Source organism: Emys orbicularis, chromosome 6, assembly GCF_028017835.1.
Source record: "Emys orbicularis isolate rEmyOrb1 chromosome 6, rEmyOrb1.hap1, whole genome shotgun sequence".
NCBI lineage: Eukaryota > Metazoa > Chordata > Testudines > Emydidae > Emys > Emys orbicularis.
Genome location: NC_088688.1, coordinates 68,360,039 through 68,383,869, shown reverse-complemented (window position 1 = coordinate 68,383,869; position 23,831 = coordinate 68,360,039). Strand labels below are relative to the sequence as shown.

General features: G+C 48.9%; 1 protein-coding gene across 1 annotated transcript in view; it reads right to left on the bottom strand.

Annotated features, from left to right (window-relative positions):
• The window catches only part of FER (FER tyrosine kinase), a 409,588-nt gene that overhangs the window by 282,763 nt on the left and 102,994 nt on the right, over positions 1-23,831 (bottom strand). The window lies entirely within an intron of this gene.

Here is a 23,831-nt window from a genome sequence, read left to right as displayed (position 1 = left end):
ATAAATAAACCTATAGATTTTAGATTCTAAAGGATTGGCAACAGTGTGATTTGTGGGTAAGATCGGATTTGTATGTTGACCTGGGTCTTGAGCTTGGTCCTTTGGGATTGAAAGAACCTTTTTTCTTTTACTGGAGTATTGGTTTTCATAACCATTCTTCTCCATAACGAGTGGCACTAGTGGTGATACTGGGAAACTGGAGTGTCTAAGGAAATTGCTTGTGTGACTTGTGGTTAGCCAGTGGGGAAAACCAAAGTCCTCTCTGGCTGGCTGGTTTGGTTTGCCTTGGTGGGCATAGAAACCCCAGCCTTGGGCTGTAAGTGCTCTGCTTTAAGCAATTTGTCCTGAATTGATACTCTCAGTTGGTTCCCACCAGAACCAGCATCGTTACATGGGGAAATTGGATTCGCTTAACATCGTTTCGCTTAAAATCACATTTTTCAGGAACATAACTACAACATTAAGCGAGGAGTTACTGTACAAAACAGAATTCATGGGGTGGGGGTGGGGCCGAGGAATTCTTGGGGGAGGGGGCTCAGGGCTGGGGCAGAGGGTTGGGTGCAGGGATGTGAGGGCTCTGGCTGGCAGTGTGGGCTCTTGGGCAGCGCCGAGGATGAGGGGCTCTCAGGGCTGGGGCAGAGGGTGAGGGCTCCAGCTGAGGGTGCGGGCTCTGGGGTGGAGCCAGGGATGAAGGGCTCAAGGCTCAGGAAAAGGGTTGGGTGCAGGGAGTGAGGGCTCCGGCTGGGGCTACGGGCTCTGGGGTGGGACTGGGGAGGAGGGGCTCAGGCCTGGGGCAGAGTGTTGGGTGCAGGGGGTGAGGGCTCTTGGGCAGCACCGGGGAGGAGTGGCTCAGGGCTGGGGCAGAGGGTTGGGTGCAGGCTCTAGGGTGGGGCTGGGGATGAGGGGTTTGGGGTGCAGGAGGGTGCTCTGGGGCTGCAGTGGACTCCCCTCAGCACTCTTTCCCAGCAGCGGGTTCCCTAAGCACCTGCATGGCGCTAAATAGGCTGCTGCATGGCCGCGCCGCCACGCAGCTTACAGGGAACTTAGTCTCTGAGTAGTTTTCCAACTAGTTGTGCACCTATCTTATAGTAGGTTCATCTAGGCTATATTTCTCCAGTTTATGAGAACGTTGTGTGAGACCGTATCCAAAGCCCTAAAAAAAGTAAGATACATCATATCTACCGCCTCCCCCCATCCACAAGGTTTTTTACCCTGTCAAAGAAGGATATACGGTTGGTTTGGCATGATTTGTTCTTGACAAATCCATGTTGACAGTTACTTATTACCTTATTTTCTTCTAAGTGTTTACAAACTGATTATGTATTTGTTCCATTATCTTTCCAGATATCAAAGTTAAGCAGACAGGTCTATAATTCCCAGGTTAGTAAGTAGTCCAATAGCACTGAAAGGGATGTTGTCCAGGGAGACAGCTGGTGCTGAAATGCCAAAATAGAATACTTTTCAATTAGGTTTATAAGTCAGTCTTTCCTGCTTTGGAGCAGAATGTTCTGAACTTCAGCTGAACAGCTTCCTTCAATGGGTGTTAGCCAGTCAGCACCCAGGCTAGCTGATGTAATGATGACAGGACCAGGAGCTGACCTTTTTTGTTTTGAGACTATGTCAGACAAAGCAGGTAAGATGATATAGGGCTGTGGTGAAAGGGTCACCATATCTAAATCCAAGAACTGTGTAGAACGTCCTGGGTCTATCATAATCATCAATCCTACATTTTGCGTCAGTTTTCTCAGGACCTTGATATCATGGGGACTGGCAGAAAGGCATACATCAGTCCCGGTGTCCAAGAGTTGAGAAAGACATCTGACATGAAGCTCAAATTGTCTGAATCTGACCTTGTGTACGTGGGGCCCATGCGCACCAAGTGTGGGATCCACATAGGCAACTAATGAAGAATGAGATTTTCACTGAAAGGGGATTCTATAGGAAAGTCTTGATAGAGCATCAAGAAGCATTTGATCAAATAAGACAAGTACAGCTTCAGTGATACATTTATTGGTCATAAACAGAGATGGATCATTTATGATGAAATTTGAGGAGGCTACCTCCAAGGGCAGCAGGTTCTTGCATCTGGTGAATGCCAGAGATTTTTATGGAAATAGGAAGTGATAGAGGGGTGTCCCAACTCCTGTTATCTGCTACCCTGCAAAGACTGAGACTGATCAGAACAAAACTTGAAACTCTCTCTTCTCTCTCCATCCCCTTTGTTGTTTCAGTCAGTCCTCTGGCATCAAAAATTATTACAACTTTGATTCTCCTGGGAGAACTGGTATTTAAAAGGAGGCGAGCAGGACAGGTGAGCACTCTTTTTAAGAAAGGGTGACCAAAAAATGAGAGAAAATACAAAAAAGAAGAAATAAGTAAGATGGAAGAAGATCAGAAAGGACAAGTCCTATAATTGCTGGAACACATTAAGCTACAAAATTATGTAACAACATTTAAATGAGACTAAACAAAATATGTATTATGATCACTCATTATGTTAACAATAAAGCAACTTGTTATTTCTATTAACTACCCTATATACGCAATCATAAGCCGGTTCGTTTATAAGCCAACCCCCCAGATGGATAAGTAAAAATGGAAAATATTTATGACCCGTTCATAAGCCGACCCTGTAATTCAGGGGTCAGAAAACTTTGGCTCCAGGGCCATCAGGATAAACCACTGGCGGGCCGAGATGGTTTGTTTACCTCGAGTGTCTGCAGGCACGGAGGTAAACCTAAGTAAACAAAGTGTCCCGGCGCGCCAGCTGCTTACCCTGACAGGCCGGGACAGCAACTGGTGGGGAAATTTTTTGGGGAGAAGAAACTGGGGGTCAGGTGAATAACCTCTGTGACCACCCCCACATGACCCCACTCCTAGCCCGGGACCCCCACACTCTCCCCATCCCATCCCTCCCCACCTTATCTGGGGAGGGCCAGGAGAGGATGTCTCTGGCCGGCAGGCCAGACCGGGCGGCGTGGCAGCAGCATGTTCCAGCAGGAACATGAAATCAAACTCAGGTCTCCTGAATGGCAGAACAAAGCAGAAAACACGCCTACGCCACCAAACCAGGCCGAAAATGAGTTTTGATTAATAAAATGAGTTTACAGACTATGATTTTGCCATAGATCCTTCATATAACACAGGAAGAGGTCAAGAAGGATGTTGTATGTCAGATTTTAAAACTTTTGGAAGCATATGTAAATAAATAAATGTCTTCAATTACTTTTAAACAGGGCTGATTTTTAAACAGGCTGCTTCAAAAACCATAGACATGAGACTGCCACCATTATGAAGGACTGTTACCCTGACGGCTGCAGGAAATTCATTTGGCCTGAAGCCTATTACTATGACAAAAATTGTAAGAGTTCAGCATAGCAAGTGATGATTGTTTAGAAAGTATCACTACTTTTTCCTCCCCTGACCAAACACTTAAATATTTGTTTGAGGGCAACATATGTTTTCTGTTCAAATGGTCCTCAAGGACCTTTTTACTGGAATGATTGTTTTGCAGCCAATTCCTAAGACAGCAGCATTCATTAGACAAACAATGGCTTTTTCCTCGGACAACTTGAAAAGCTCTTCAAGTGTCTTTAGATTCACTCACTACTTATACACTATTACTGCACTAGAAATACTTTCAAGAGCTCTGAAACCTGCTCTCATCTGCTCACCTCTCAGCACTGAAAGAGCATGTACATGCTCCAGTTTCAGGCATTAACTACTCTTTTTATTTCTAATAATATTCCCTGGTCTCAGTACCTTGTCATTTAAATCCTCCTTATCGCTCATTTTCCCTTTCCTTGAGCAGGACTGGAACACTATAGGGATTTTTTAATAAAGTATTCTGGCTTTAGGAAGTTTAAAGTCTTTGACCTTGGTTCTACTGGAAGAATCCTGTAGGTATTTCAGAAACTGCCAAGCATTTTCCTCACCGGAAGAGGCATTGAAAGATTGATATGATTTATTATAATTTGTGAATTCTAGCCCAGTGGCTTGACATCCAGCTGGGGCCAGGGCATGAGTGGGCTTCTGTCTCTTACCTTATCGTTTGAGGACCTTCTTTCCTCTGATGTATGTCCAGTCGGCAAGGAGGATTTGGAAGAAGGAGAGACGGAGGCCAGAGCATACTCGCTCTTATTACAAGAAGTGCAGAGTTCATTCTCCACACTTGGTGGAAGTAACTGACATTTGGAGCATTTTTGCTCCATGGTTGGTATGACAGTGAACCAAAAATATACACCTCCGCTGGTGAACTGGAAAGTAGTCCCAAAGCAAGATACCACTTAGATGAACTTTATCTGTCTGGGAATGCCGCCAACAGAACAGTAGTTATAATTCCCAAATCTGCAAATTAACATATACAGTTTCTATAACACTGCTTCCACGGCTGAGATGAAAACAAGATGGAGAAGGCACCAAAGCCACACCAACCTGATCCACAATTTGTTTCTATTCCCTCTCTGGCAGTAAAGTTTACTCTAGAACCCTGAATTACTGGAAAGAAATGTTACAGGAACGCAGACATTTATATTATATATTTATAAGGGCTCTCCTGCCTCTCTCTGGTAAGTGCTCTCATGCACTGTTAGGATGATAAACCGATACCATGAACCAACAAGTTAGTGGTTATTTAATCCCAGAGACAGAGAAACAAGGGAGCCCTTTAATAATATATTACAAAGCAGCAAAATACTTCCATTTTTCTCAACAAGCAACAAGAAATAGTTATTTTACTCTCCACCCTCAGAATTGTTGTTACTGCTGTAATGGAACATCCCAGAAGCTGACAGTTTCCCTGTGTCTCTCTTTGAATGTGAACATTCTACAACATGAGGCAATACTGGAAAAAGAGGCACTTAAAACAATGGTGATCCTCTCCTGTAATGGCATGTATTAAAGAAAAATACATATTTAAGGAGTCATGTTTATCAAAGGAGTCACTGATCTCATTATTTCAGTGCATTTTAAAAGATATATACCTGACTTTACATATTTGGGAATTTTTGATTGTGGCTATGGCAATATGATAGTTCAATCAATTGAACTAGAATCTGCCAAGTTAAAACCTGTACTGCATGGGAAGCTAAGAACAGTGACTCAAGTGAGAGCTAGAGGTCTGTAAGTCACACTATTATGAGGACAATAGGGTAATGGATTCCAGGGACATGGGATGGGATTCCAGAGCTAAAATGTCAGCAGCCAGAAGAGTATTTTAAATATTTGTAAATTGTTTTTAAAAGTATTACAAACATTTTATGATTTCAAAAGTCAAACTAAAGTATATTTTAATTAAAATGTGACTATTGGTATTTTCCCAACATCAATGTATGATACCGCCCGTGACCACTGTGTACCATGTTTTGCATAAATTTACTATGATGAACCACTAGCCATAAATATTTGATTTACTTGACCAACTGTTTTTGCAGTTAGCTTCGTTTCTTACTCAATCTGTTAAAGCAAAATTAATTCTGAATATGTTAAAAGGGAACGTCAAATATTAAAATTAATTATGAAAGTAGCCAGTCTTTGCCAAAGATTGATACCTTTACAGTTGTTTGTAAATATGTCAACAACTGGTACTAAGTTTCTTCAGTAATTTCTACTATAATAACAAAGGCGACAGAAATTTTAGTGTAAGGGATCTCACTTGAACATTTATTCTCTGTTATCCCACTGTGTACAACTCAAGTAATGGAACCCTATTCTGGATGGAATGTAGGAGTTAAATCTACCCACAGAACCAGGAGCTAGTAAAATGGCAGTTATGTAGCTTTTCCTCTGGCTTTCACACCACAGCTGCTATTCCAATGTCAGCCCCTTTGTGACATTTGTATGTGGTGCTGGAATCTCTAGATCCATAAAACCACAGACCTTGCAACCCTTCCCCTGGTTTACTCTTATCAGCCCCTTAAGATCCTGATATATGCAAACGGCATCACAGACCCTTTATGTAGTATTTACAGAGTGAATAGTAACTTTATGGTGCTGTCCTCGGATGTAGTCCTATTGCACAGTTATTATGCAGGGCTTACATGGTAGAGAAAGACCTTGTGCTAGTCCTCTTTACTATAGGTGATTTTCACTCTGTATATGCATAGCAAAGAATGCCTCAGGTGAGTTTGGATGATACAAAATGAAAACACTGTCTTTTCCATACATATCCGTACTTTATGATTAGCAATCAAAACCATATGGTGGTAATGAATACTGTTTTTCTGGCACTTAGCTTCCAGCAAATTTTTCAAATATAACGGATTTTCTACACCAATATTCAGTTTATCAGTACCTCCAGTGTAATCCTGCAGTATGCAAGATAAAACTCCTACAGCCACATGGCCATGCTGAGATAACCAAGCAACTTGAGGATGTTCTAAAGTGGATCTAAAGAAGCGCGGTCATCTTACCACAGCATACTGCCCTGATGTGTCTGGTTTTGTTTTTAAAAGGTTACATTCTTAAAACAAACAAACAACATTTAAAAAAATGCTTTAAAAATATTTTTGCACTTAATATATTGTTTCATATTAATATTCAAAGAACTAAAAAATATTTTAAAATGACTGTTTCTACTGTTTAAATCTGAATGGAGATTTCATTATCCCTTTAAATAAAAGGAGAATTGCGTACTGTAGAGTTTAGCTTCCAGATTCTCCTTAGATAATTTATTTTAAAACCAATTAGAGCTATAAGCAGTCTGTGCTGAAAAATGGTTTGTCTTTGGCCCTGATACTGCATGGGCTGGCTTCAAGGGGACTACTCCTGTTATTAGACCTAGCAGTGTTTGCAGAGATCCCTAGTTCCTAACATTAAACAAAGCCTATCACAACATAGATAAAGCTTTGTTTATGTGACATAATATGAGAAATGAATGGCTGCTTTTTAATAAACTGGAATAAAAAATACGTAATGAATATATGTCATACTTCTTTATTTTCTTTCCTGCAGCTTTAAAGGTGAACTGGAAAAGTAGTCCCAAAGCAAGACAGTTCACCAGCGGAGGTGTATATTTTTGATTCACTGTTCTAAGATGAGGACGGCAGACCTAAATGGGTTTATAATTGAAGAAATAATGATCCTCCTGAATGATTAACACAATAGATATGTCAAGTAATTTAAAGATGACTGGCAGAGCTACAGCTAAGAGATAAAAGCCCATTATTGATTACTCAGCATCTGCATAATTTAAAGGAGTTTTATCACAGAAATCCTGTTAATTATTATGACAAATTGTCCATTTATCTAAATAAACATTTTGTCTAATCTCTTTCCTCCTCCTTTAGATTGACTAAGCATTACTGTCTCAATGCGCAGGATATCTGAAGTGGTTTAATTACATTAGATCACAACAGACTGTAGTGTCTTTACCAATGCCCATTTTGGCAGTTTTGTTAACACTGAATTGACTTTTAAAAGTGTTGGCAGTTTATGAAAAAGTTGCATCTGTAAACCAGAGAGCCACCGAATATGATATACAAATAAAAAAACTAAACTTAAATTTTTTCATATTACAAGTTCTTCAAAATTTCTAATCAGAGCAGGTAAATTTCTCACCCAATGCCTTTTGTACCACCTAAGCTTTGCCGATCTATGATGAGGAGGGAAGAAGGATGCACTATGCACCTTCCACACCCGCTGAGTGCTAAGGAAAAAGAGCTCTTTGCTGACTGCAAGATAGACACCACCTTGGAAAACAGATCGAGAACTAGCTATTTGATCTGCACTCAAAAATCACATGTTTGGGGTACATCTACCCCAATTTATCACGTTTGGGGTACATCTACCCCAATTTCATAGCTGCAATTTTACCTTCACCTCTGGAGTTGCAACTGCTGTTGCAACTCCAGAGGTGAAGGTAAAATTGCAGCTACGAAAAGTTTATTGAATCCCTATGCCCGCCCCCCAGTTTGAGGGAAGGAATGGGTGTTTGTGAATAGATGTTTCAAAGAAAGATCTGAGATTAAAGTAAATTTTTTTTTAAATTATATCATATTGTTCTTAAATGATGTGATATGCTGTAGTGATTTCCATATTTTTATGCTAATTTCATATCTTTGCCTTTTACCATACTTCACCAACTCAGCTAAAGCTGATTACTGAAGATTACTCAGTAGAATTTAGCTTATTATTCAAACAATCTATTTAAATGATTAAAAACTAAAAAAAAACAGTAACCTACCTTTCGTAACTGTTGTTCTTCGAGATGTGTTGCTCATGTCCATTCCATTCTAGGTGTGTGAGCGCCCATATGCAAAGTTGTCAGAGATTTTTGACTTAGCAGTATCCGTAGGGTCGGCTATGACACCCTCTGGAGTGCCACGCTCATGCGTTGGTATATCAGGCGGCCCCAGCCCTAGGCCCTCTCACTTCCTTCTTTCCAGCAACTCCGACAGAGGGGTAAGGAGGGTGGGTAATGGAATGGACATGAGCAACACATCTCAAAGAAAAACAGTTACGAAAGGTAGGTAACCATTTTTCTTCTTCGAATGCTTGCTCACATCAATTCCATTCTAGGTGACTCACAAGCAGTATCCATGGAGGTAGGCTTGGAGTTCACACTTGTGCGGCTTGCAACACTACTCTACCGAAGCCAACATCATCTCAGGCTTGCTGGGTAAGCACGTAGTGAGACGTGAACATGTGAACAGATCACCAGGTAGCGGCTCTACAGACATTCTGAATTGGCACGTGGGCCAGGAAGGCCACCGAGGAGGCTTCTGCCCTAGTCGAGTGGGTGGTTACAGTCGCCGGTGGAGACAATTTTGCCTGCTCATAGCAAAACCAGATGTAGGCGGTAATCCATCATGAAATCCTCTGGATGGACACCGGTTGACCTTTCATTCTGTCCGCCACCACGACGAACAGCTATGTTGACTTACGGAATGACTTGGTCCTTTCAATGTAAAAGGCTAGCGCTCTCCTGACGTCCAGAGTGCAGTCTACGCTCCTCCTCAGACTGATAAGGCTTTGGGAAGAAGACAGGCAAGAATATGTCCCAGTTCATGTGAAAAACTTGGGCAGGAAGGCTGGGTGTGGTTGTAGCTGGACCTTGTCCTTGAAAAACACTGTATAGGGTGGCTCCGAGGTAAGTGCCCTAATCTCAGAGACCCTAAGAGCAAATGTTATCGCCACCAAGAAGAACACCTTCCAGGAGAGTAGAAACAGATAACAGGAAGCCCATGGCTCGAAGGGGGCCCCATGAGCCGTGCCAGCACTAGATTCAGGTCCCAAGGAGGGACCGTCATGTCGTGAGCGAAGACTGACCTACCCTGGAATGTAGGATGAAAGGCTGATACAGCGGCCAAGTGGACCTTAACTGATAAAAGGGACACGCCCTGAAGCCTGAGATGCAGAAGGTAGTCCAGGATTGACTGAAGCGAGGCCTGTTCAGGGCCTAATACCCTGGTCCAAGACCCAGCATGTGAATTGTTTCCATTTGGCCAGGTAGGTGGCCGTAATAGAGGGCTTCCTGCTGTCCAACAGGGCCTGTTGGACACGGGCCAAGCACTCCTGCTCATCTGCATTTAACCGTGCAGCAGCCAAGTGGTCAGGTGCAGCGCTGCCAGGTTCGGGTGCAGGAGACTGCCGTGGTTCTGGGACAGTAGATCCAGCCAGAGAAGCAGCTGCAGCGGGGCCGCCACCAAGAGGTCCACAAATGTTGGCGAGGCCAAGCCAGGGCTATCAGGATTACCTTTGCCCTGTCCTGTCTTTATGTGGACTCTGTGGATTAATGGCACTGGTGGGAAGGCATACATCAGAACCCCATGGGAGTAAGAAGGCATCTGACAGAGAGCCTCTGTCAAGCCCCCGAATTGAACAAAACACGTGGCATTTACTTTTCTAATGGGTCGTGAACAAGTCCACTCGGGTAATTCCCCACCTTTGGAAAATCACTCTGACCACCTTGGGATGGCGAGATGACAAGGTTCTGCTGAGGCGATCTGATAGTACATTCCTGGCCCCTGGAAGGTGCATGGCCACAAGATGAATGGCATGCTGCACACAGAAGACTGAGAACCAGAGAGCTTCCTGGAAAAGGGCTGACAACCTGGCTCCACCTTGCTTGTTGATATAAAACATTGCGGCAGTGTTGTCCACCTGGACTTGTACCACCCTGCCTGGGACCGGAAAGCCAGGCAGACCATGCGAACCGCTTTGAGCTCCCTGACATTTATTTGGAGGGAGCGATCGTTCCACGATCAGTGGCCTTGTGTGCTGAAGTCGCCCAGATGGGGTCTGATACTCTGACTACCAGGTCTAGATCATGCCTCGTGGGGATGTAGAGCGATGCCAGCCACACCTGCAGAGGCTGGAAATGGAGCCAGGCATGACGGCCCACATAAGTGCAAGCTGCCATGTGGCCTTGTAACCTCAGGCAGGTGCAGGTGGTAATGAGCGGGTGGCACTGTACATGAGAGATCATGTCTGACATGGCTTGAAAATGGGACTCCCGAAGGAAGGCTCTGGCCCATGCAGAGTCGAGGACAGCCCCTAGGAATTCCATTCATTGCACTGGTATGAGGGTCAATTTCTTTTTGTTTACTAACAGGCCCAGGTCAAGACAGGGGGAGCGCACCAGATCGAGATTCCTCTGCATTCAATCCCACAATCTGCCCTTGATCATCGAGGTAAGGATAGACCTGGACGCCTCGACGTCTCAAATAAACAGCTACTGAGGCCATTCATTTTGTGAATACCCGTAGGGCCAACCAAAGACCAAAGGGTAGCTCCATAAATTGGAAGTGGCGCTGGCCCACCACAAAACGGAGGAACCATCCGTCCGTGGAAGATGGAAATATGAAAATAAGCAGCCTTGAGTTTGAGACCGGCATACCAGTCTCCCAGATCCACGGAGGGAATGATAGAGGCCAGGTTCAACTTCTTGAGATATTTGTTGAGTTGCCGCAGGTCTAGAATGGGTCTTGGCCCCCTTTTGCTTTCAGGATTAGAAAGTAGCAGGAATGGAGCCCTTTCCCCCTCATTTCCCAAGGGACCTCCTCCACCACCCCTTCCGAACGAGGAGTTGCTCACGAGAAGGGTCCCTAAAGAGGGACGGTGAATGGGAATGGGAGGGGGGATAGAGCCAAGAATTGCAGGGTGTAGCCCAGAGATATTATTCCTAACACCCAGCTGTCTGATATGACTCACAACCAGGCCGGTTGGAAGGGACGTAAACAGTCGAGAAAGGGGTAAGGTGGATCCATAGTGATTGGGGCATTGCTCTCAAGTTCACCATCAAAACAAGCACTTCTGGCCCCCCAGGTGTTTTGCCGGGCCAGGCGGAGCTGGTCAGTGGGAGGTGGAGGGACAACGACGACTGAAACTTGTGTCTCTTTTTTTGCCTCAGTCTTCACAGACAAGGTCAGCTCCCAGACTGCTGGGGAGGAGGTGAGCAGCCCTCAGTGGCGAAAGAACAGGTTAAGGACTATTTAGAAAAGCTGGTCGTGCACAAGTCCATGGGTCCAGATCTAATGCATCCAAGGGTGCTGAGGGAGGTGGCTGATGTGATTGCAGAGCCAATTGGCTGTTATCTTTGAAAATTCGTGGCGATCGGGGGAGGTCCCGGATGATTGGAAAAAGGCAAATATAGTGCTCATATTTAAAAAAAGGAAGAAAGAGAACCTGGGGACATACAGACCGATCAACCTCACACTTCAGTCCCCGGCAAAATCATGGAGCAGGTCCTCAAGGAATCCATTTTGAAGCACTTGGAGGACAGGAAGGTGATCAGAAACAGTCAACATTGATTCACCAAGGGCAAGTCATGCCTGACCAACCTGATTACCTTCTATGATGAGATAACTGGCTCTGTGGATATGGGGAAAGCGGTGGATGTGATATATCTTGACTTTAGCAAAGCTTTTGATACGGTCTCCCACAGGATTCTTGCCAGCAAGTTAAAGAAGTATGGACTGGATGAATGGACTATAAGGTGGATAGAAAGCTGGCTAGATTGTCGGGCTCAACGGGTAGTGATCAATAGCTCGATGTCTAGTTGGCAGCTGGTATCAAGCCGAGTGCCCTGGGGTCGGTTTTGTTCAACATCTTTATTAATGATCTGGATGACGGGATGAATTGCACCCTCAGCAAGTTCGCAGATGACACTAAGCTGGGTGGAGAGACAGATATGCTGGAGGGTAGGGATAGGGTCCAGAGTGACCTAGACAAATTGGAGGATTGGGCCAAAAGAAATCTGTTGAGGTTCAACAAGGACAAGTGCAGAGTCCTGCACTTAGGAGGGAAGAATCCCATGTACCGCTACAGGCTGGGGACCGACTGGCTAAGCAGCAGTTCTGCAGAAAAGAACCTGGGGATTACAGTGGAAGAGAAGCTGGATATGAGTCAGCAGTGTGCCCTTGTTGCCAAGAAGGCCAATGGCATATTGAGCTGTATTAGTAGGAGCATTGCCAACAGATCGAGGGAAGTGATTATTCGGTACTGGTGAGGCCACACCTGGAATATTGCGTCCAGTTTTGGGCCCCCCACTACAGAAGGGATGTGGACAAATTGGAGAGAGTCCAGCAGAGGGCAACAAAAATGACTGGGGGCCGGGGCACATGACTTACAAGGAGAGGCTGAGGGAACTGGGGTTATTTAATCTGGAGAAGAGAAGAGGGGGGGGGGGGATTTGATAGCAGCCTTCAACTATCTGAAGGGGGGTTCCAAAGAGGATGGAGCTAGGCTGTTCTCAGTGGTGGCAGATGACAGAACAAGAAGCAATCGTCTCAAAATGCAGTGGGGGAGGTCTAGGCTGGATATTAGGAAAAACTATTTCATTAGGAGGGTGGTGAAAAGCTGGAATGGGTTACCTAGGGAGGTGGCAGAATCCCTAATATTCTGTGATTCTCCTAGCGGAGCCCTGCTGAGATGGACAAGGCCTGGGAGGTGGGGGCGGCCTGAATTGTTTCCTTGCCAACTGCAGAGTATGCATGCCCAGCAAACAGAGGGTGGCCTGTGTGGCTTTAAGCCCATGCAGCCTCACATCCATCTGTTCTGCAAAGAGTCCGTTCCCGTCAGATGGGAAGTCCTGGATGGAGGACTGCATCTCCTAGGACAGGCCTGCGTTTGAAGTCATGAATTGCGCCTCATAATCATGGCCAAAGCAACCACCACCCTGTCTGCCGAGTCAGCTGGGTCCCAGGCCATCTGGAGGGAACATCTGGCCACTGTTGTGCCCTCCTCTACTAGGGCTACAAACTCTCGAGACAGGTCCTGGGGCAGAGTCTCCTTAAATTTCCTGAGGGAGTCCCACAGATTAAAGTTAAATCTCCCCACTAGCACCTAGTGGTTTGCCACCCTGACTTGAAGGCTGGCCATTGAATAAATCTTCCACCCAAAAAGGTCCAGCCTTTTGGCTTCTTTATTCAAGTTCATGACCATCCTTTGGAAAAGGGCTTGATGCTCTTTAAAACTGTCAGGTGGATTAGCGTGAGATGGTCCAGCCATTGCCTCATCAGGTGACAAAGAGGACGACTGAACCACCAGGGGAGGGCCTGGCGCATCATTCCCCATGGAGGAAGGGACTTTAGAGATGGGTATTTGCTCCTCCACCCCAGTGTCCTATTCCGCTCCATGCACTGAGCCCAGTGCCATAGGCTGTTTTTCCGAAGTGGCCACTGAAGAGTGGTGAGAGAAGGGCATCGGCAACTGGCTTGCCTCACGCATTCCAGTAAGGCCACTGAGCAGGCCACTCACCCTGCTGCCAGGTCGGCATTGCAAAGGTCGATGCAGTCTCCGATGCCCACGCAGGCTGCTACTGCCTCAGCAAGGAGCTGAACTACTGATCTGACCTGGAGGAATCCCCTTCCGGAGACCATGGTGGGGTCGTCGATGCCCGAGTTTGATGTCTAACTGTTGCCATAGGTGAACAATGCATAGGAACGTATTCCTGGGGATCAGTGCCAGGAACAGGGAGATTGGTACCGCCCCAGAGATCTGGGAGACGGGGATCTGCGCCGTGGAGTCAGCGGACAGGAGGTCGACTGGTGCCGGGTGTACTGTGACCGACGTCTCCCTCTGAGCAACCCGTGTCTAGTTGGTGGAGATAGCGAATGCACTGCCGGCCAGCTGGAGCCCTCCGCTTTGGAGACAGATCTCCACCGCGGAGATGGGGAACTCTGCCTCAGCTCCGGGGACCAATGGCGTTCACTAGCCCTGTGAGAGGCTCTTACAGTTGGCTTGCCCTTGTAGGGAGCCTTCGCCGGATCCAACGTCGTGGAGGCTCCAGGGCGGCCCAATAGTGAGTCTCTGTCCCCTGCTTCTCCTGGGAGTCAGCGGTGGATCCCTGGGGGGACTAGTGGGTCCAATCGGAGAGGCACCCCATTCGGCTCCAGGGTGGATGGCAGCCCGAACTAGGTCCTTTGCCTGATGTCCCTTCACTCTTTTTGCTCGGTGCTGGGGAGTCCTGCTTTTTTGACCGCTTCTTGGGCACCGGTGAGGGGAAGCAGTGCAGGGCCAAGCCTGGTGCCGGGAGTGCACTACGTACCGAGGCCTACGTGCTGGGCATAGAGTCTTGCTGGTAGAGCTCCGACACCAAGCGAAGCGCAGACTCCAAGAGGACGGCCCCCAAACAAATATCACGCTCCTTCTGGGTTCTCAGACCAAAGTTTTTACAAATCTGACACTTGACCTTCATGTGCAATTCCCCCAAGCACTTCAGGCAGCTGCTATGTGAATCACTCACAGGCAGAGGCCTGTTGCAGGCAGAACAGGGGTTAAAACCCAGAGACCGTGGCACGTCCCACTGGGGCAAAGTCCCCACTGGGACTCTAACTCCCTAACTACACTACTTAACAACTACTTATTAACTAACTGTAAAGAAACTATTTACAGGGCATTAAGAAATGAAGAACAGGAAGAACCGCTATCCACTTGCTAGGCAAGGGGAAGGTGCGCCGACCAACCATCACAGATGGTAAGAAGGAACTGAGAGGGTGTAGGGCCGGCGGTGCCTGATATACTGAAGCATGACCGCAGCACTCCAGAGGGTGCCAGAACCAATACCTCTGGATACCGCGAAGGCAAAAAACTCTGATAACTGTGCACATGGGCGCGCACACACCTAGAGTAGAACCGACATGAGTAAGCACTCAAAGAAGAATGTTCATTACAAAAAATGTAATCAAATATTTGGATGAAATCCATGTGGCGCGGCTAGAAAAAGACACAGACAGAGATTTGCGCAGGCTAGGAGGGAGAGAAGGGAATGAGGAAAAAAAACCCAGTCCAAAATACAGAAAAAAAATCTTCTGAAGCCGCAGACTGGCTACACAGCACCGGTTATTTATAAATATTTTAGTATCACTGCCTGGTTAGAACATTAAGAAAGAAAATCTCTTCCGTACTTGACTTCTGAAATTACTTCTTCCAAAGCCCACATATAACACACTATCCTTGCCAGCAAGTTAAAGAAGTATGGGCTGCATGAATGTACTATAAGGTGGATAGAAAGCTGGCTAGATCGTCGGGCTCAGTGGGTAGTGATCAATGGCTCTACTAGTTGGCAGCCGGTTTCAAGCGGAGTGCCCCAAGGGTCGGTCCTGGGGCCGGTTTTGTTCAATATCTTCATTAATGACCTGGAGGATGGCCTGGATTGCACCCTCAGCAAGATTGCAGATGACACTAAACTGGGAGGAGTGGTAGATACGCTGGAGGGTAGGGATACGATACAGAGGGACCTACACAAATTAGAGGACTGGGCCAAAAGAAACCTGATGAGGTTCAAGAAGGACAAGTGCAGAGTCCTGCACTTAGGACGGAAGAATCCCATTCACTGTTACAGACTAGGGGCCGAATGGCTAGGAAGCAGTTCTGCAGAAAAGGACCTAGGGGTTACCGTGGACGAGAAGCTGGATATGAGTCAACAGTGTGCCCTTGTTGCCAAGAAGGCTAACGGCATTTTGGGCTGTGTAAGTAGGGGCATTGCCAGCAGATCGAGGGACGTGATCATTCCCCTCTATTTGACATTGGTGAGGCCTCATCTGGAGTACTGTGTCCAGTTTTGGGCCCCACACTACAAGAAGGATGTGGAAAAATTGGAAAGAGTCCAGCGGAGTGCAACAAAAATGATTAGGAGGCTGGAACACATAACTTATGAGGAGAGGCTGAGAGAAAGGACAGTTACTTGTTCCGTAACTGGCGTTCTTTGAGATGTGTTGCTCAGGTGTATTCCACAGTAGGTGTGCATGCTCGCCACGTGCACCGGTGCCGGAAGTTTTTCCCTTAGCAGTACCCGTAGTGGGGGAGCCCTGCTGCGACCCCTGGAGTGGCACCTCTATATCGCGCCATAAAGGGGGCTGCGCGCTCCCCCCACCCTCAGTTCCTTCTTGCCAGACAACTCCGACAGAGGGGAAGGAGGGCGGGATGTGGAATACACCTGAGCAACACAACTCAAAGAACGCCAGTTACGGAACAGATAACTGTCCTTTCTTCTTCGAGTGATTGCTCATGTGTATTCCACAGTAGGTGACTCCAAGCTATACCTGATGGAGGTGGGTAGGCGTTTAAGGGTTACCCGGGCGAAGTACCACCTTACCAAACCCAGCGTCATCCCGCGTTTGGGAGACGATCGCATACTGCGATGAAAAGGTGTGGATAGAGGACCATGTAGCAGCCCTGCAGATGTCCCGAATAGGGACATGAGCCACATAGGTAGCCGACAAGGCCTGAGCTCTCATCGAATAAGCCATTACTATAGGAGGCGGGGGAACCCCTGCCAGGTCGTAACACGTGCGTACGCACGAGATGATCCAGCGGGAAATCCGCTAGGTGGAAACCGGTCGCCCCCTCATGCGCTCGGCCGATGCGATAAACAGCTGAGGGGATTTCCGAAATGGCCTGGTTCTAGCCAGGTAAAAAGCCAGTGCTCTACGCACATCTAACATGTACAGGCGCCATTCCTCATTGGAGGAATGGGGCTTAGGACAGAGAACCGGGAGGAAAATGTCCTGATCTGTGTGAAAAGCCGAGACTACCTTCGGCAGAAAAGCCGGGTACGGCGGAGCTGGACCTTATCCCTATGGAAGACCGTGTACGGGGGCTCAGAGGTCAGGGCCCTAAGCTCCGAGACCCGGCGGGCTGAGGTGATAGCCACCAGGAACGTCACTTTCCACGACAAGTGGGACCAAGAACACGTGGCCAAGGGCTCGAAAGGGGGCCCTGTGAGGCGGGAGAGCACTAGGTTCAGGTCCCAGAGCGGAACCGGGGGTCTAGCGTAAGGGAAGGCCCGATCCAGCCCTTTTAGGAACCGGGACGTCATGTGGTGTGAAAACACCGAGTAGCCCTGCACCGGGGGGTGGAAGGCCAAGATGGCCGCCAGATGCACCCTGACCGAAGAGGGCGCCAGTCCTAAGGGCCAGGAGATAATCACGGATAAGTTGGACAGATGCGGAGGAGGAGGAGGAACCCTTCTCCCTTGCCCACCTGGAGAACCGATACCATTTAGCTAGATAGGTATGACGTGTGGACGGTTTCCTGCTCTCTAGCAGGACCTGTCTAACACCCTCCGAACACCTCCCCTCCTCCTCATTTAACCATGGAGCAGCCACGCCGTCAAGTGGAGCGCGGCCAGGTTGGGATGGAGGAGACGTCCTCCCTCCTGGGAGAGGAGGTCCGGTCAAAGCGGCAGCCGGTGCGGGGGGGCCACTGAAAGCTGCAGGAGGGTCCCGTACCAATGCTGACGGGCCCAATCTGGGGCTATGAGGATAATCCGCGCCCCGTCCGCCTTAACCTTCTGTAGCACCTTGCCTATCCGGGGAAAGGGTGGGAAGGCGTAGAACAGGCGGCCCGACCATGGAATCAGGAACGCGTCCGATATCGCCCATTTGCCCTCCCCCGCCCTGGAGCAGAATCGTGGGCATAGGCGATTCTGGGCGGTAGCAAACAGATCTACCTGGGGAGTGCCCCACTGTAGGAAGAGCCGCCTGGCCACCTCTCTGTAGGGACCACTCTTGTTGTTGGGAGAAGAACCTGCTTAGGTGATCCGCGAGCGTATTGCGCTTGCCGGCCAGGTGAAAAGCCCTCAGAAGGATGTCGTGGGCTATACAGAACTCCCACAGGAGCTGGGCTTCCTGGCACAAGGCCACGGAGCGCGTGCCCCCTTGTCTGTTGATATAATACATCGCGGTCGTATTGCCCGTTAGGATTCTGACCACCTTTCCCCCTAGGTGTTGGCTGAAGGCTACGCACACCAGGCGCACCGCCCTGAGCTCCCTGACATTTATGTGCAGGGACAATTCCGAGGGTAACCATCTGCCCTGGGTTTTGAAGCCCCCCACATGGGCTCCCCATCCCAGGTCCGAGGCGTCCGACACCAGATCTAGTGAGGGAGGGGGCTCCCGGAAGGGGATACCCTGAAGCATGTTGCTTGGGAGGGACCACCATTGCAGGTCGGCCACTATATAGGGTGGCAACATGACGACCTTGTCCAGGCTGTCCCTGGCCTGGGAATACTGGGAGGCCAGCCAGAGTTGGAGGGGCCTCATTCTGAGCCTGGCATGTCGCACCAGAAAGGTGCATGCTGCCCTATGGCCTAGGATTTGAAGGCATACCCGTGCCATCGTCACAGGGAAGGCCATGACCGAGGCGATGAGACCTTTGAGCGTCTCGAATCTGTCCTGGGGGAGGGAGGCCGTGGCCACCAGCGAGTCTAACAGCGCCCCTATGAAGTGTATGCGCTGAACCGGGACTAACGTGGATTTTTCCTTGTTTACCACTAGGCCTAGACTCGTGCAGGTGTCTAGCAGGAATTCCATCTGCGCCTGCACCTGGGACCGAGACTTGCCCTTGAGCAGCCAGTCGTCCAGGTAGGGGAAGATCTGCAGCCCGTTCCTCCTGAGGTGGGCTGCGACCACCGCTATGCATTTGGTGAAAACCCTGGGGGCCGTAGAAAGGCCAAAGGTGAGGACCGTAAACTGGTAGTGGTCTGTCCCTACCAGGAAGCGGAGGAAGCGCCTGTGGCCCTCGAAAATGTGGATATGGAAGTATGCATCCTGGAGGTCCAGGGCTGCGAACCAATCTCCCGGGTCCAGGGACGGGACAATAGAGGCCAGGGACACCATACAGAATTTGCAGCAAATCAGAAACTGGTTGAGATTCCGCAGGTCGACGATGGGCCTGAGCCCACCTTTCGCCTTCGGGATCAGGGAATACCGGGAATAAAACCCTTTGCCCTGGAATTCCTGAGGTACCCTCTCCACCGCGCCTAGGGTGAGGAGGCGCGTCACCTCCTGACTTAGGAGGAGGGCGTGCTCCGGGCCCTTCGGGGCATCCCGGGACGGAGGATGGTGCTGTGGGGGTGAATCGAACTGCAGCCTGTTCCCCTCGGAGATGGTACTGAGGACCCACCGGTCCAACGTTATACGGGTCCAATGCACTCTGAAGGCTGATAAACGGTTGCCCAAAACCAATTTTATTAACTGGGGGGGGTTCCATGGCAACAGGCCAGGTGGCCCCCTGCAAATAGTCAAAAACGCCTCTTGCCCTTCGAGGGTCCGGGGCATGGGGCCGAACGGGACTGACGCTGCGATCTGCGTCTCTGGTCCCTAGGCCTCTTGGGCGGGGGCTCGTATGTGCCCCTTGCGGGGGGAGCCGAGGGCTGCGGTCTGGGTTTGTCCTTGGCTGGCAGGACATACAGACCGAGTGTCTGCAGGGTGGTGTGGGAGTTCTTCATCCCGTGCAGACGAGTGTCTGTCTGGTCCGCAAATAATGCCTTGCCGTCAAATGGCAGGTCTTGTATCAGGGACTGGGATTCCACTGACAGCCCGGACAGCGAAAGCCACGACGCCCGTTGCATGGAGATAGCTGAGGCCATCGAACGAGCCGCCGTATCAGCTGCATCCGAGGCGGCCTGGAGAGCTGCTTTCGCCGCCGCCGCACCCTCGGCAACTACAGCCCTGAATTCCTTCCTGTCCTGCTCTTGGAGGGAGGGCTCGAATTTTGGAAGAGATCCCCACAAGTTGAAGTCATACCTGCTCAGGAGCGCTTGATGGTTTGCCACCCTGAGCTGGAAACTAGCAGAGGAATAAACTTTTTTCCCAAGTGTCCAGTCTCCTGGCATCCTTGTCCTTGGGGGATGGTGCGGGTTGGCCGTGTCTTTCACGGTGGTGAACGGACTCCACCACCAGTGAGTTCGGGGTAGGATGAGTGTAGAGGTACTCATGCCCCTTCGTTGGCACGAAGTACTTCTGCTCTGCCTTCTTGGAAATGGGCGGCAGAGAGGACGGGGTTTGCCATAGTCCGGTCGAAATGTTGGCCACCCCTTGGTGAAACGGCAGTGCCACACGGCCCGGTGCCGAGGAGAAGAGGACATTAAACAAATTGTCCGATGGCTCCTCCATCTCCTCCGCCTGCAGCTGGAGGTTGGCGGCTACACGCCGGAGGAGCTCCTGATGCACCTTGAAATCCTCCTGAGAAGGAGGGGGCGGTGCCGCTATGGACTCGTCCGGTGCCGATGGGACGACCGGGACGACCCTTAGGGCATCGGGCGGTGCTGGTAGGTCGCACTCCGCGTCCGGGTCCAGGTGCGGTGCCAGTGGTGCGGCACCCGAGGACTGCTCTCGGTGCCGAGGCGGGAACACCAAGTGGGCTTGGGATGCCCCAGCCACGGAGCGGGGCCTCGGCAGTGCGGGTGCCTGGGGCCACGGTGCCCACTGGCACAACTGTCCTTGCCATGGCGCCCCTTGCCACGGCGCCCCTTGCCACTGAGCCGCCTGGGGTCCTACCAGGGTTACATGTTCCTGGGGGACGGTGCGGCCCGGGGAAGGACAGCTGGGAGCCGAGGCAGAGGTGGCCGAGGAGCACACAGTGCCATAGAAACGGCTCGACCGGTCCCGTCCATGTCGGGTCCTGCCCCGGGATTTAGACCTTGATGACGATGAGACGTATACGTTGGAGGTACTGTCTCTGGAGTCCCGTCAGTGACCGCAGCGTCGATGCGTGGTGCCAGTGACTGCCGGGATGCACTCCGAGCATGGCGCGCGCCGCGGTATGATCGGCGGTGCCAATGGTGTCGAGACCTGCTAACGTTGCGGCTAGACGAGGAGCGTCGACGCTTTCTGTCCCGGCGCCTGCGGCCCCTATGGGTCGAGGAGGACTCCAGCGACTCGCTCCCAGGCTTCTTGGCAGGGGAGCGGTGCTGACTGGTGGATGGGGCTTCGCTCCGCACCGAGGGCCCGGAGTCGGATCTCGCGTTCGCGCTTAGTCCAGGCCTTGAAGGACTTACAGATTTTACAGCGCTCACTTATGTGAGCCTCGCCCAGACAGCGAAGACACTCGGAGTGTGGATCGCTTCTGGGCATGGAATTGCGACAGGAGTTGCACGACTTGAAACCTGGGGCTCGGGGCATGCCCCGGGCCAGGCTACTAACTGCAGAAACTAGTAACAGTCGAGCATCGTACTACCAAGGATAGAAGCTACAGCAATGCTGGAGCACAAGTTCCGACTACCTTCGCTGGCGGCAAGAAGGAACTGAGGCAGGGGGAGTGCGCAGCCCCCTTTATGGCACGATATAGAGGCGCCACTCCAGGGGTCGCAGCGGGGCTCCCCCACTACGGGTACAGCTAAGGGAAAAACTTCCGGCACCGGTGCACGTGGCAAGCACGCACACCTACTGTGGAATACACATGAGCAATCACTCGAAGAAGAACTGGGATTGTTTAGTCTGCAGAAGAGAAGAATGAGGGGGGATTTGATAGCTGCTTTCAACTACCTGAAAGGGGTTCCAAAGAGGATGGATCTAGACTGTTCTCAGTAGTGGCAGATGACAGAACAAGGAGTAATGGTCTCAAGTTGCAGTGCGGGAGATTTAGGTTGGATATTAGGAAAAACTTTTTCACTAGGAGGGTGGTGAAGCACTGGAATGGGTTACCTAGGGAGGTGGTGTAATCTCCTTCCTTAGAGGTTTTTAAGGTCAGGCTTGACAAAGCCCTGGCTGGGATGATTTAGTTGGGAATTGGTCCTGCTTTGAGCAGAGGGTTGGACTAGATGACCTCCTGAGGTCCCTTCCAACCCTGATATTCTATGATTCTATGAACACAAACTTAATAGTGTTTACAATAGAATTTTATTTTGGATGATATTTTACTGAAATTAATTTTGTTCAAAAACATTAGCTAGTGTAATTTCTATTTCCTTATATCTGCAGTCATTTATTGTGTGAAGTGGGGCTAGAAACTAAGGGCTTATCTACACTACCACTTACTTTCGTATAATTTATATTGCTCAGGTATGTGAATAATCCACAGCCCTGAGCGACATAAATTACACCAACCTAAGCACCTGTATAGACAGCGCTATGTCAGTGGGAGAGTTTCTCCCGCTGATATAACTACCACCTCTCACGGATATGGAGTTATTATGGCGACAGGAGAGCTCTCTCCAGTTAGTTTACAGCATCTTCACAGGATGTGCTTCAACAGCGCAGCTGCAACAGTGCAGCTGAGCTACCGTAGCACTTCTAGCTTACACTAGCGCTAAACCTTCCAATTATGCCAAGTTCCAGCTAACAGTCCAAATGGTTCCAGATATATAAACACACACACACACACACACACACACACACACGTCATCTGATCATTTAAAAAAAGTTGGATGGTTTATTTCAGACCTTTCCATGAGGTCCGAAGCCATAACCCAATTTTTAACTAATTTTTGTTTGCTAGTGGCTAATATTCAAATTGCTATAATGGTGTGTGTGCAGCCAAGAAAAGTGAAGGGCAGTGTGTGTGCGCATACGAGTGTGTACAAAATTAGAGTGTGAGACAGAGTCACGCTCTGTCCCTCACCTCTGATGCCCCAGAAACTGCTCAGACCCACTTTCATCTTGCATGCAGGCTGTATTTTATGCTAAACCTGTCCACTAACAGTAGTACAGTGCAACACCATAGTTTTAACCTCTACTTCTTTCAGCCTGCATTGGCTAGGGCCCTAGGAGGAAAGGCAGGCTCCCTCTCTCTAGGGAGCTCCTTCATTCCAGGCTCAGCTAGCCCTGTCCTCCTCTCTCTCTCTAACACTTCCTTAAGGCCTTTTTATCAGGATGGTGAGCTGAGGGCTAATTCGTTTCTTGCTCCCCAACCTCTCCTTCTGATTAGCTAATGACTCAAGTACCCATTATCAGGGGGAATAATTGAGGCTATGTTGATCAGAGTGCTGACCCACATGTCAGATCTCAGGACTCTGTCACGAAGAGAGAGAGATACAGAGTATTTTGAAAGTGGCAGCACAAAAGCTGACCTGCACCATATACAAGGAACACAGGACACTTACTTAAAAAAAAAAAAAAATCATGTAGTTATGATTTCTAATATTTTTGTTGATTAGCCTGAGAAAAAATAGGAAATTTCAGCTTTGCCAACACAGCAGGTTATAATATAAATGGTGTGGAAGCCTAAAAACTGAGAACTAAGCTGTAATTTAATGAACATCTTACCTAAACCAATCATTTTTTGATGAGCGTTTTTAATTTTAACATTAAGATTTGGAGCAGACAGTTTTATGTACATCTGTCTAAAATCCTCTTGGGTTTCATGAACATAAACCAAATGGTAAAGTTTCTCCAAAGGTCACTGAGTGTAGGGTTTCTACAAACTCCAAAATACCAAGCCAACTCATCGGTTTCATAATGAAGCTAGAACATTTAACCGTATTTTTTCTCTCTCTCTCTCTCACACACACACACACACACACACACACACACACACACACACACACACACACCCCTCTTGTGCCAAAGAAGTCTAGAAACATCCTGGCCTGTTGCCATTTTCTTACATGGTTTGGCATGCAGATCTCTCTCCTCCCACATTAGAAGCAGTTAGTTAGCTTATCACAT